Source organism: Lygodium microphyllum, chromosome 14 (assembly GCF_053477565.2).
Source record: "Lygodium microphyllum isolate KBCC chromosome 14, Lygodium_microphyllum_v1.1.10, whole genome shotgun sequence".
In the NCBI taxonomy this organism is placed as follows: domain Eukaryota; kingdom Viridiplantae; phylum Streptophyta; class Polypodiopsida; order Schizaeales; family Lygodiaceae; genus Lygodium; species Lygodium microphyllum.
The window spans coordinates 40,156,180-40,169,682 of record NC_141148.1 but is presented as its reverse complement, the minus strand read 5'-3'; the positions used below and the strand labels follow the sequence as shown (position 1 = coordinate 40,169,682).

Genomic DNA, 13,503 nt, shown 5'->3' with positions numbered 1-13,503 from the left:
ACTCTCTTCAGTTCTAGGCTCCCCTTAACCCGGTTCGGGCGCCCAAGAGCCCGGAAGGTCATCCTCGTGCGTGTTTCCCTTGATTTACCTTAATGTCACATTAAATGTCACTTTAATGTCACATTCAATGTTTGTGACCTTAATGTCACATTAAATATCACTTTAATGTCACATGGAGCCTCTCTTTGACATAATGATAATGCACCTCAATGTGCTTAGTGTGAGCTTGAAAAACTGCATTTCTTGCAACTACCATGGCACTCTGACTTCCAGTGTAGATGGGAGTGGGTGACTGTTATCCCACACTAAGATTGATCAAAAGGCGCTTGAGCCATACACATTCCAATTGTAGCTGTAAATGGTGCCTTGTATTTAGCTTCGCAGCTAGATGTGGCCACTATAGACAGCTTCTTGCTTAGCCAAGAAATGCATGAATCACTAAGCATGAAACAATTACCCATTAGTGGGCACCCTCGTGTCAAAACAAATAGTCCAATCTCTATTTGTAAATGCATACAAGCAAAGAGTAATGCCATTAGGATAAAAAAGACCCAATATTTGAGTGCCTTTGCTATGCATAAGGTGTGCCAACTGAGAGACCCCAAATTGAATTTTTGGTCGTGTATTACACAAATACAATAAATAGCCGATAGGTTTCTGATAAAGAGAAGCATCAAATGGTTCTCCTACATCCTCAAGTGTAAACATGTGGCCTGTCTCAATGGGAATAGAGATAGAATGCTCAAGGAGCTGCCCAATGTACTTAGATTGCTGCAAAATAATGCTCCCTCAACTTTAGTAAACTCTATGCCAAGATATTAGTGCAAGTGGCCAAGAATTGTCACATCAAAGGCATGATGCAATTCAGATTTAAGGGCTGAAATATGTATCTCATGAGGTCTAGTCAACAACATGCCATCTATATAAAGAAAGAGAATCAAGTGGCTATCCCCATCTTTCTGAACATAAAGTGTGCTTTGAGTGTGTGAATTAATGAAGCCAAGAGCAATCAAGTATGCATGTATTTTGTTATACCATGCGTTAGGTGCTTGCTTTAAACCATAGAGGGCCTTATGCAAATGGCACACTTTGCTTTCTGACCCTTTCTAAACAAAGCTAGGAAGTTGGGGGACATAAATCTCCTTATGGAGATTACCATTTAGAAAAGCAGTCTTCAAATCCAACTGATGCACATGGCAATCATAATGAGCAGCCAAAGCAATGACACTATGAATGGTAGTCATACATGAAGTGGATGCAAACGTCTCATCGTAGTCAATCCCATGCTGTTGGGCATATCCTTTGGTAATAAGATGTGCCTTATAGCTATGAAAGCTACCATTAGACTCACATTTCTATTTGTAAACCCACTTTGTGCCTATATTACGCTTGCTAGCATGCAAGTCACATAAGTCCCGTGTGCCATTTTTATGAATAGAGTTTATTTTCGATTGCATAGCTGCCGTCCAATGTTCATTTTGTAAAGTATATGTAAAGAAATAGGTTTCTCATTGCATGCAGTAGCTACGAGTGCCTGCACAGCCAACTTACCTTGTGCATGGCGAGTGGCTGCTCTAGTTCTACCGAGAAGTGGAATGGACTATTTGCTATCCCACTAATAGCCATCTAGGGACTATTTTAGCTTCTCGAATAGTAGCCTCTCATCGCCCACTTTAAAATCAACAATATCTTGATCAATGTGCGAAAAATCAGCCTGCTGTTCACAACATGTGTTTGCTGTTGTAAACTCTCAATGGGTTGCTGAAATTGACTAAAATTAGGTGCACTTTGCTGAAATAAAGGCAACAAACTATTAAACATGTCCATAGGTCCACATCAGGCTGATTTTTGCAGTCCATGAAGGGATGACTAGCATGTTTAGCAAATACTACATCTCTAATAACAAAAATCTTGTTGGTAGAGGGTTGGTACAAGTGGTACCCTTTACTTTCTGCACTATAACCCACAAAAATGCATTTGACAGCCTTGTCTTCTAGTTTATGTTTTCGTGACCGTGGCACCAAAGTATATGCCAAATAACTAAAGACACGAATGTGACACCACTGGTTTCTGGCCATTCCAAGTCTCATAAGGCATATATTAAGCCAATGCTTTAGTTGGGCTGCAATTCAGCATATACATAGCACACATGATAGTATCAAGTCAAAACTTTGGGGGTAGCTTATTGTGTGACAACATAGGGCTGCAATTCAGCATATACATAGCACACATGATAGTATCAAGTCAAAACTTTGGGGATAGCTTATTGTGTGACAACATACAATGTCCCATTTCCATGAAAGTGCGATTTTTTCGTTTAGCCACACCATTTTGTTGAGGTGTGTAAGGTGTTGTACGTTGATGTATAATGTCCCTTTCAGCCAAAAAGGAGTTGAACTTGTGATGTGTATTCCCCCCCTCGATTGGTACGTAGTGTGATTAGCTTGCATCCATTGCTATTTTCAGCCAAGACCAAGAAGGTTTTAAAGCATGTGGACACTTTTGATTTGTGTCTCAAAGCATATGCCCAACAATGACAAGTCATGTCATCAATGAAGGTAACAAAGTACAAGTATTCTTCGATAGATTTGACACGCACGGGCATAGAAACATCACTATGCGTAAGCTGTAAATTTTTATCAGCATACATAGATGTACCTTTGGAAAATGAAACACATTGCATTTTGTCGAGTATACAACTTTAATATACATTTTGAGTAGATGCTTTCAATGGAGGGAGATCGAGCATCATATTTTTTCTTTTTAGGCGAAGCAAATTGCCATAATTAAGATGTCCAAATGGAGCATGCCATAACTTAGTGTTATTCACAATGGTCGCATCCATCTATAACGCATCGTGTGATGCTCTCCTATTATACAAATTAAGCTGATAGAGTCCATTGTACAATGTACTAGTGACAATGAGGAGATTGCTATCACTATAGTCATAGACATTGCATCGATCCATGTGGAATTTAACCACAAAACCAGCATATGCAATGACTAAAATTGAAAGTAAATTTTTCTTTTTGCCTGGTATATATAAAACTTTTTCAAGCATTATATTTTTTCCATCCACTCGAATAATGGGAATCTGACCAATGCCTTGAATTACATACAATGCATTCTTTGCATATACAAAGGATATTTTTCGCATTTACTAAATTTTCAGCAACACTCATACTCGGTTGTTTCTTCTTTTTACTTGTTATTCTCTTTTTACATTCTTCAATAACATGTCTCTTTTTCGTGCAATAATTGTATCTCTTTTTCTTAGCACTGTTATTCTTGGTGGTTGAATAGTCCATAGAAAAAGTTGTGTTGTCTTTATTCTTTGAGTTTGAGGGCTGCAATGGCTTCTCTTTGTTTAGATGGGTGATTGGCTGGCTGCAAATGCTTGAGCGCGATTTGCCCTTGATCGCTCCTCTTACAACAATAGTTATACCAACACATCAAATATATATATATGTATTAGCACCTTCTTTTGCAAGTAAACGAAGTGTGTCATGGGGACATGAAATTTTAAGATGCTCTCATCTTGTTGATAACATTTGATTAAGTTATTCAAATGTGCAAAGTTGTTTAGCATATGTGATGAACATGGCAGTTATTTCACTGTAACATGCCAAGGACCCCAAGGATGTAGTGGGTGCTAAAGGCAAAAGTTGTAATAAGCTATGCCTGACAGGTACTAGGTGGTATCCGGTGTCGGATTTGTCCCTAGACCAATTTATTGGCCACTAATATTAGCGGTGATATAAGAGACTAGGCATTAATTAATTGACTAATGTTAGTGTAAAGGGTCAATAATTGCGCAAGGATACTTGGAAGATAAATTGGCCTAGCCAATTTAATTATTGGTTGGTGAAATTAATTTTTTGAGCATTAGAATAATTATTAAATTATTTTTTAGAAATAATATTCTAAGAATTAATTTAATAAGTTGGATAATGCTAGAAAATGGGATAGAGGCTGCCACTTGGCAAGGCTTGCCCATGCAAGTGGAAAAAGCATTTTTAAGGGCTGATGTTGTCTAATCTAGCCATTGTGAGAAAGAAGGTGGTTGTTAGAGAGCAAGGAGATGTTGCTGATGTGATTTTCAGCCACTAGGGATTAGTCCTATAGAATGTGACAGCAGTTTGGAGCTCTCTAGGAGCGGGTGACAGCAAGCCAAGGTTCTTCTGGTATAGATGATAGCGTGTAGGAGGGGGCAACAGTCTTTTTGGTGGTTCTAAGCTGTAGGTGACAGCTTCCATGATTGCTTGAGCAGGGCAACAATAGCTTTTCAACGTTTCTCACAATGAAACTTTGAACTTTCTCTCTCTACAACATTCTCTCTCATCTCCCAACCATTTCTCAAGTTATTTTAGCATTTTCTAGCAGTTTGAGCCATCAAAGAAAGAAATTTCAATCAATCTCTATTGTGAACCCTAATTTACACAGTAGAAATTAGGTTTTTTGATAGCTACTTCAGGATGCATGCTCAGATTTGAGGGTCTAGGACTTGAATTCCAGCAGCTGAAATCGAAGAATTTCAGGGAGATTCAAGAGACCAGCGAGACAATATTAGATTTGGGGTTTAATTTGTTTTTCAAGGAGCAAGATGAAGGCCAATCCCCAAGCAAACCAAGGGGAAAATTGGTTTGGAGGCTTGTTGATCAATTTTAATAGGAAGAGGCACTTGGATTAGCAAAGGAGGTCAAAGAATCTCAGTTGTACTCTTTGCATTTGCAATATTATATAAAGAAATACGGCAAGGGATGCCAAGTTTGTGGCCAACAAGGTGTTCAATGTCCAAGATTAAAGTGGTAAAGTGTGCATTTTTAGTTTATGTGAATTTTATGCTTGCTCTAATTAATGCTAAATCAGGTTATTTACCACCCTATCCAAGGAGGAAGGTTGGTTACAAAGCGTATGTCAGGAATTGCATGGTGGGGGGACTTGCTTAAGTTGTTGTGCCAAACACACACCATAGACACATAAGAGGAAGCTTACTCAAGAACACAAGAAGAGAGATGGGGGCCAAATTGTTTTGTTGCCAGTTTCTTCTTCTTCTCTCACACACAATACGATGCACAGAAAGTATAGATAAGATACATCATAAAGGAAAGTGTCTACTAAGTCAAACAGTGCATAACTGACTATACTAATCGATTGGCGCTATGACTATGCCAGCTGTAGATAGGTGTAATAAACTAAATATAATTAGTGATAAGTCAATGGCCATGTGAAGACCGTAATGACTACCGAGGTTCTAAATATAGACGTGTGAATTTATCTAGCCAGGTGATCTATCATCAATGTCCGCACGTGTTGAGCTTGCCATCTCAAGAGTGTAGTGGCAAAACTTTGATAAGTATTAGGTAGACCAGCCAAGACTGTAGATACAAGAGAGGCATCGCGAATTATTTCATTAATATTAGCAAGCTACTTTGTAATGTCCTTGATATGTGTGATGTATTTATCCATAGCATCACCCTCTGTCATGTGCTCCATCTCAAGCTGCTTCCTTAAATAGGCTACAGGAGCCTCATTGCGCACCTGATACAATGAAACAAAAGCTTATCCCAAGTATCCTTCGTTGTTGTGTATGACCGAAAATGTGAGATAGCTTATCTTTTGCACGAGAGTGTAATCAAAGCGTGAGCATGGGCATCATGCCCATCTCAACTGATCTGTTGTGGGATGTGTAGGAGGAGCTAGAGCGGAAGATCCAGTGGTGATAGTGGATGAGCTAGAAGAACTTGTGACATTCTATGTAGCTGGGCTTGTCGGCCTAACTTTTGAACCATATATATAATCCCAAAGCTGCTTGGTAAGAAGTACATTCTTCATCATGCATGTCCACATAGGATAATTAGTGTCATCCACATGTTGAGCAAATCATTTTGCCTTGCCATTGCTTGTTAAAATTGCTGGTTTTTTTGTAACCAGTTGCTATCCAAAGTACAAATGCATTTGCAACATAAAAGGAAAGCAAAGAAAAGACCATAAGCTTATAGTTATTCAAAAAATTGATGGTGTTGATGAAGAAATCATAGTTGAAAGGGCTCCGATGTGCCCAAATGTCGATGTGGAAGGTGTAATTGGCCTCAATGTCAACGAATTTGGATAAATTTTACAAAAGTCCCAAATTATTTGAAGAAATTTGGTGAAATTTGGGGTCGAATGTGAAAAATCCTAAAATTTGGATGTGAAATTGAGCAATTTTATGTGCACTGAACACAAAATCCCCAAATTTTTTGTGAAATTTGAGGGATTTGGACAAAAGTTCCAATTTCTTTGAGGAAATTGATGTTTGCTGCAAAAAGCTCTAAATTTTGTAGTTGTGAAGGGATTTTGCATGAATAGAAATCTGTGGTACTCAAAGGCTGATTAAAGATTAATAATCAATGTTATCTTTTAATCATGGAAAGTGTTGAGCTGTGGAAAAAAAGAATGTATATGGCAGCCCGTCTAGGCATCAAAGGGGATGAGATGGGATCCATAGGAAAAGTTGAAATGACTTGTAGGAGCCTTGCAAAGCTTGTGATATTGCTCATTGGAAAGCTTGGGTTGCACATTTAAAAATACGTGGAGAACAAAGTGTTCTTTTTATTGCTTCACCTTGAGGATTGTGATGTCTTGCTTGGTATGCCTTGGTGCCATAGTATGCATGCAGTGATTGATTTGCTTGCTAAAGTGATCACTATTCAGCATAAGGACAAGGCCCATACTTTAGATGTTAAGTTGAAAGTGGGATTTGTCCATGTTGTATTGGTTGCTGCCATTTCTTAACTAATAAAAATCACCTTTCAATATGCTTGGTTGATAATAGAAATGTTGGAAACATGTCAAAGTTAGAGAAGGATCGCATTAAATATATGTTGATTGTTTCTCTCAGTCATTTCCGGGGTAGCTACTATTTGAAAGGCCAGAAGATCATGGCATAGATCTTATCCTTGGAAGTAGCCCACTTAATAAGCCACCTTATAGGATTAGTGCAGCCCAATAGGAGGAGATTATGAGCCAAGTGAATGTGCTGTTAGAGACAGGGCTGATTCAACCTAGCTCTTTACCGTCTTGTTCTCTGATACTTTTTGTAGAGAGAAAGGATGGTTTATGGTTTATGTTCATTGACTATTATGCTTTGAATAAAATCATGATAAAAAATTGGTTTTCAATCCCTTAGATTGATGATGCTATGGATAGATTTCAGGGGACAACCATATTCAGCCGTATAGGCATTAGACCGAAGGATGTGCCCAAGACAACTTTTAGGACATCTTTTGGGTTGTATGAGTTTCTTGTGATGCCTTTTGGACTTATGAATGCTCCTGCCACTTTTAGTCAGATGATGGATTGCATCTTCAGGCTACATAGGGGATTTATGAGCACTTTCTTTGATGACATGATTGTCTACTCAAAGAATGAGGGAGAGCGTAGAAAGCATTTAGACATTGTGTTCAATGAGCTTCGTAGGCATAGGTTGGTCATTAATGACAAGAAAAGCGAATTTTCTTTGCATGAAATCCACTTTTTGGGGCACATTGTATCGGTTGCTGATGGTATTCGTATGGACCGTGCAAAGGTTGAGGCAATATGTTCGTGGCCATCTTTGAAGAATGTACATGAGATCCATAGCTTCTTGGGTCAGTGTTCCTATTACAGAAAGTATGTATATGATTTTGTTGAAATTGCATCTCTATTATTGTATGCTTTGCAAAAAAAAAATACAATTTAGATGGACAACAATGGAAATTTCAGCATTTGAAAAGTTAAAGGAAAAAATGACTTCAAATCCTGTGCTTGTGTTTGCCCGATCTAAGGAAGTCATTTTTGGTTCAGTGTGATGCATACGGAAACAACATTGGGGCTGTTTTAATGTAGATGGCTGAGTTGTGGCTTATGAGAGCCGCCTTCTCCATGGTGTAGAGAGGAATTTAATAGGTATGTGAGAAAGAGCTCTTGGTTGTGATTCATGTACTGTCTACGTGGAAACTTTATTTGTTCAGGGTTGTTTCACAATGCAAACAAATCATCAAACATTGACGTACTTTCTAACACAGACAAAGTTGTTAGTTCAGGGTTGTTTCACAATGCAGACAAATCATCAGACATTGACGTACTTTCTAACACAGAGAGTTGTTAGAGAAGCATATGAGATGCGCAAATTTTCTCTCTATGTTTCATTTCAGATTGTACACATTGATGGTACAAATGTTGTGGTGGATGCACTGTGATGTAAGCCTCAGATTTCAGCCATTAGTATGGTTTATCACACTGAGTTGGATCCCATGAAAGATCAGTATGCTGCTGAGTTGAGACTTTGCCAATGTGTATTATCAACTTTGCAATGGCCACAGGTATGAGCACTTTGTGCTGGGAGATGGGTTTTTGATGATACATGGACAACTGTGCATCACAAAGAAATTGAGGCCTAGAGTGATCATCGAGACTCATGCTTCTCCTTATGCATGGTATAGAGGGTTTGATGCCACAATCAAAGTAGTGGAGCATGCTGGGAATAGAGGGCCATCGTGCCTTTTATATGTGCACAGGTGTGAATGCACCCTTAGCACTTGTACTTTTATATATCTATCTCAAAAACCTAAAAGAGGTACACTTTATTGTGCCTGCACATCATGCATCTCTCTCACTACTACTCTCTACTGCTGCTCACGTTTTTGTATCTGCCATTGCCATCGCTAACCATTGCATCTCAACTACATATCGCTCACTACAAATTGGTATGAGAGTATCGGTTATTGCGAGTGTGCTTCCCGGAGTCCGTTTGAGCTGTATCAACTTGTCCCACGCGGAGAAAACAGCAGGTTGTCTTCACTTTAGGTTAGAGGTAGCACGTGCAGGTTAGGCGCAGCTGTCTCAAGCAGTTCGCAGGCCAGGCATGACCTGTTTCCAGCAGGCAACATTCGTTTTCTGTGAGCGCAGGTCAGGGGACAGCTTCCAGGTCATGTTTTGGTCAGTGCGGTAGTCAAGTGACACCTTCCAGGTCAGTGCAGGTCAGGCGCTGGTCAGAGTTCATCAACAGTTCGGTTGTCAAGCAACAACTTCTAGGTTAATCCTTTTGGCAAATTTTGCAGGTTATCACGCGCTGCTAAGCATAAATTGAAGAATCTTAGATATTGCGCATGCATTTACTCTCGGAATTCGGGGCTTCTGATGTATGCTCTGAGATTTTACTCGGCTGAGTAAAATTTGTGAAATTTGCACACATTTGGGTCTTAGAAATTGGGGTTTTTCATATATTTGTGGAAATTGCATAGTAACAAGTACAATTTCCTGAAATTTTGACACATTGGACCTCGTGCAATTTGGAGCTTTTGCAAAATTTGCAAAATTTGTGTCAAATTCGTCTTGAAACGCACTTACGGTACAATTTCTATGCAAATTGAGCACATTGGACCCTGGGCAATTTTTGGAACTTCTGCAAACTTTTTGAAATTTTGGCAAAATTGCCTTGTGGAATCTACTGAGGAGTTATGTTTGATGCAGTTTAGTAGAGAAATTTTGGATCTTTTGATCATGTGGATCAACTTTGTGCTGTGGATGCATTTGGAGCAGAAATCGCAGCTAAAATTTTGGCCTTTTTCATGCAATTTGATGTATTAGCCATGGAACAGCTGCAATTACTTGCGCTGTGCTGTAGCACACATTTTGTGACTCTATAAATTTATTTGCAGATCTGAAATTTGCACATTTTGTGGCTCTGAAAATTGATTTGCAGATCTGAAATTTCTGCAATCAGCTGGTGTTTCATTGTTGGTTGGTACTTATTTTGTTCCATGGTCATTTGTGTGACAGTTGGGCTTGTATTTGTTGACTATTGAGTCATTTTTGGGCTGTAGATCATGGCTGGCAGCAGTGATAGCAGCAATCTTTTGCACATCAAGAAGCTTTAGGGTGCACACAACTTTGGTATATGGCAGAAACAGTGCTATAATGTCTTGGTGCAGAAGAAACAAGTGAAGCCCATAAAGAGAGAAGGTGTGGAACCAGCAACCATGGATCAAGATGAGTGGGATGAGCTCACATGCTCTACCGTAGGGCGTTCAATGTTAGCATGTACGAAAGGTACAGTACGATAAAATACGGTACTAATTGGTACCTTATGATTTTATAAGGTACAGTACGATATTAGTACGAAAAAAAATTAAGATGATTTTTAAAATAACAAAAATCATAAATCATTAAATGATAGATCATAGAATACATGTTTAAAGTGGAAATAGCCATTTCATTACAGAATAAGATGAATACATGAGGGTGACCATTGCGATCGGCGGTCGCATGGGCTTACCGCTATGCAAAACATGCGATACAGCTTTAGTCTAGTATATTTGATATAAAAAAAAAGAGAGACCTATAACATATGAATCTATGATGAGGCATCACTATCATCATCGTCATCGTCATCGTCATCATCATCAGAATCATCTGAGTGCTCATCAAGAGAGTTTGAAGATGACTCCTCGACATCCGATGATGAGATACACTCATACTTATCCTCATTGATGAGGTTACCATCATCATCAAATAATGGCTCCCTAGGTGGCGGCTGTGTAGGCAAGTGGGGGATGTCATCATGAGGCACAGGATGTGAGCTACTAGAGCCCTGCCTTATATATATCTGCAAGCCACTCGAACCACCCCTCCTCGATGATGGAGGGCGTCAAATGACCATGCCCCTGCTACCACCTACTCGAACTCCTTGCTCACGAGCACGCTGACTGCGAGTGTCACGAGTATCTGCTACTATAAGCTCTCTATAGAGCTCTGTGAAAATCATCTGCTCCTCCTTGTCCACCTCCTTATGTATACTCGGAAGAGTGTCGCCCATCAACTTGAATGTATCAACATTCACCTACACAATGCAGTGATGCACGCAAGATTGATCATTGTAAATGCTGATCATAGCCGTTATCATAGCCCTCATCATGCGTAAGTTAGTGCGGCAATAGACTAGCTGCTCTAACTGTCGTGTGCTATGCCAATTAGGAATCTTTGTGTAAATGAGAGAATAGGCACTCCAGTTTTTCCCACATGCATTCGAAGAGCAATCCTGGGCAAGGACCGTCATGGCTAAGGGCTGAAGGGTCTCTAGTGCATATCCAAAGTTTTTCCACTAAAATAAAGGCTTCGCAAGTGACTCTCTCCTCCAATAAGTGGGAGAAGCAAAAGTCACATGTTCTCTCTGATCTACATAGCATCCTAGCTCCTCTAGCACTGCATTGTGGTCATCCACAAGGACCACACGAGTGAAATAAGCAAGCTGGTCTGAACGGAAAACTCTATCATCCATGAGCGCCGGTGACTTGTAGGCCAGATATACCAATGCGGCAAAACCATAGATAGGCTTATGCATCCACGTCCATCTTCTCTTTGCTATCTCTAAAATATGTGTACGGTGTGTCTTTGTGATCGCTGTACAAGCACGTGCCTCTGCCAATGCCGCTCTAAAGAAGTGAACGAGAAGGCCCATGGTGGACCCCTCTCAATCACTCATACGTAACACCCTATAAAAGGGAGTCACGGCAATGACAACGGCACAGACTTTTTGCCAAATCTGCTAATTAAGGCACAAGCGTTGCATGGCTTTGGCCTCCTCTGTGTTATGCTTATCCCACTCATTCCATAGAGTGGACACCATTGTTTGGAGCAAGGCGTACCGCACCTTATAAAGGTGCTCTAGCAATAACCACATGTAAGCAAAGTGAGTTGAAGAAGGCTTCTTCAACTCCAGTGTGCTATGCTCACGATACATCGCAAGCACCTTTACCTTTACTGTAAAGAATGTGACAATTGATGTAGCTTTGCAGACCACCCTCTTCACCCACTTGAGCTTTCCAATGTCCTCCATGAGCAAGTCTAAACAATGACTTGGACATGGAGTCCACACAATCGTAGGGAACTCGGCCTTAAGCAAACGGTCCATGCGTCGATAATTCAATACATTGTCGGTAACAACTTGCACCACATTTGAGGGGCCCACCTATAACCACAATTTACAAATTACAAGTTATGTATAAATCAAATTTTAACTATGAATCTTGATATTATCATAATGAAAGAAAGTGAAACAAATTTAAAACGCAAATTGTAATGTATACCTCAATGATGGCTTGTCGAATGTGGCGGTAGATGAATGCGGCTGTGGTTTTTCTTCCCCTCTTGCCGATATCTACGGCCCGTAAAAAGTAAGTGCCGAGTGGACATGAGATGAGTATGTTGATGATGCGGCGTTTCTTACGATCACTCCATCCGTTGGTGAGAATAGAGCAACCATATTTTATCCGTTGGGCCTGAATAGGATCAAGGGCTCTATCAATCCTCTCCTTCTCTTCATCAATCTCTCGTCCTCATGTTATTGTATGTGACACCGGTCCATCCTTTACATGGACCCACATTGGCAATGGCTTTTACCATCTTTTTCCATTGCTCTTGCTTTAGGACATTGAATGCAAGATTGCACTCAATCACCGTGCATGCAATTTCAATGTCTGCAAGTCGTTGCCTTTCTCTAAGAAAGGAAACCGATCCACGCACATGACCGGGAGCTTGAGAGAGGGACGATTGTCTCTCTGGCACCGCATGAGTCTCCACTCTTTGTCTTTTACCGGAGTCGGATGGGGATGTGGATCCCCCACCAACAATGGCAGAGGCCTCTCCTGGATTGGCTTAGGGTTTGCCCACATTGGATGCTTCCTCGTTAGTAGGCATAGGAGTTGGTGCCGATAAGCCACTTCCTCCTCCTCTTGTGGATCCCCCTCTCATCTTGGCGAGAATCTCCTTCGCAATGTTTTGAGCGATCTCCTTGCATGGAGCAACTTTCCCCCCCATCTTGGAGAGATGTTGGAGAAGCCGAGTTGCACCACTTGTGTAGCGCTTCCTGCAATACTTGCATGTCCAATGGCGGGAGTTGGACTTCTTTGTGTCCCTGTCCACATGAATCGCATGCAAATTGAAGGCCTCGTGCTTCTCACGAGTCATGGTGCCGATGACGGATAAAGAGGCCCCACACACACACACACACACACACACACACACAGAGAGAGAGAGAGAGAGAGAGAGAGAGAGAGAGAGAGAGAGAGAGAGAGAGATGCTTGAGTCTCAACTCTTGAAATTTGAGAGGGAGACTTGAGAGGCTCGAGGGTTGGGGTAAAGTTGAAAGAGCTAGAGTGAGAGAGGGGGGATGGAAGATGAGAATGGCAAATGCTGTAATAGGGTGCGGGATAGAGGGGATGGGCGATGAGATTTGAGAATCGCAAATGATTCGATAGGGTGTGGGAAAGAGGGGATGGGAGGTGAGATTCGAGAATGACAAATCACAAGTCCATTCAAGAATCAAGATCCAAGAGAGGAAGATGAGAATGGTAAGTCACAAGTGCTTGCCGAATTGGTGTGGAAGCACGGAGGAGAGGAGCACCTTTTGTAGATGAGAGAAGGGTCAAAGTTCAAACAATGAAAGAGGGGTCAATGGTCAAAGAGAGGGCTGCCAGCTAG

General features: G+C 40.7%; 1 protein-coding gene and 1 pseudogene across 8 annotated transcripts in view; one reads left to right on the top strand and one right to left on the bottom strand.

Annotated features, from left to right (window-relative positions):
• LOC148025521 (dynein regulatory complex subunit 2-like) overlaps positions 1-13,503 on the top strand; it is a 152,445-nt gene that overhangs the window by 70,672 nt on the left and 68,270 nt on the right. The gene's annotated exons all lie outside the window — the stretch shown is intronic.
• LOC148025522 (uncharacterized) lies at positions 5,428-12,990 on the bottom strand (annotated as a pseudogene).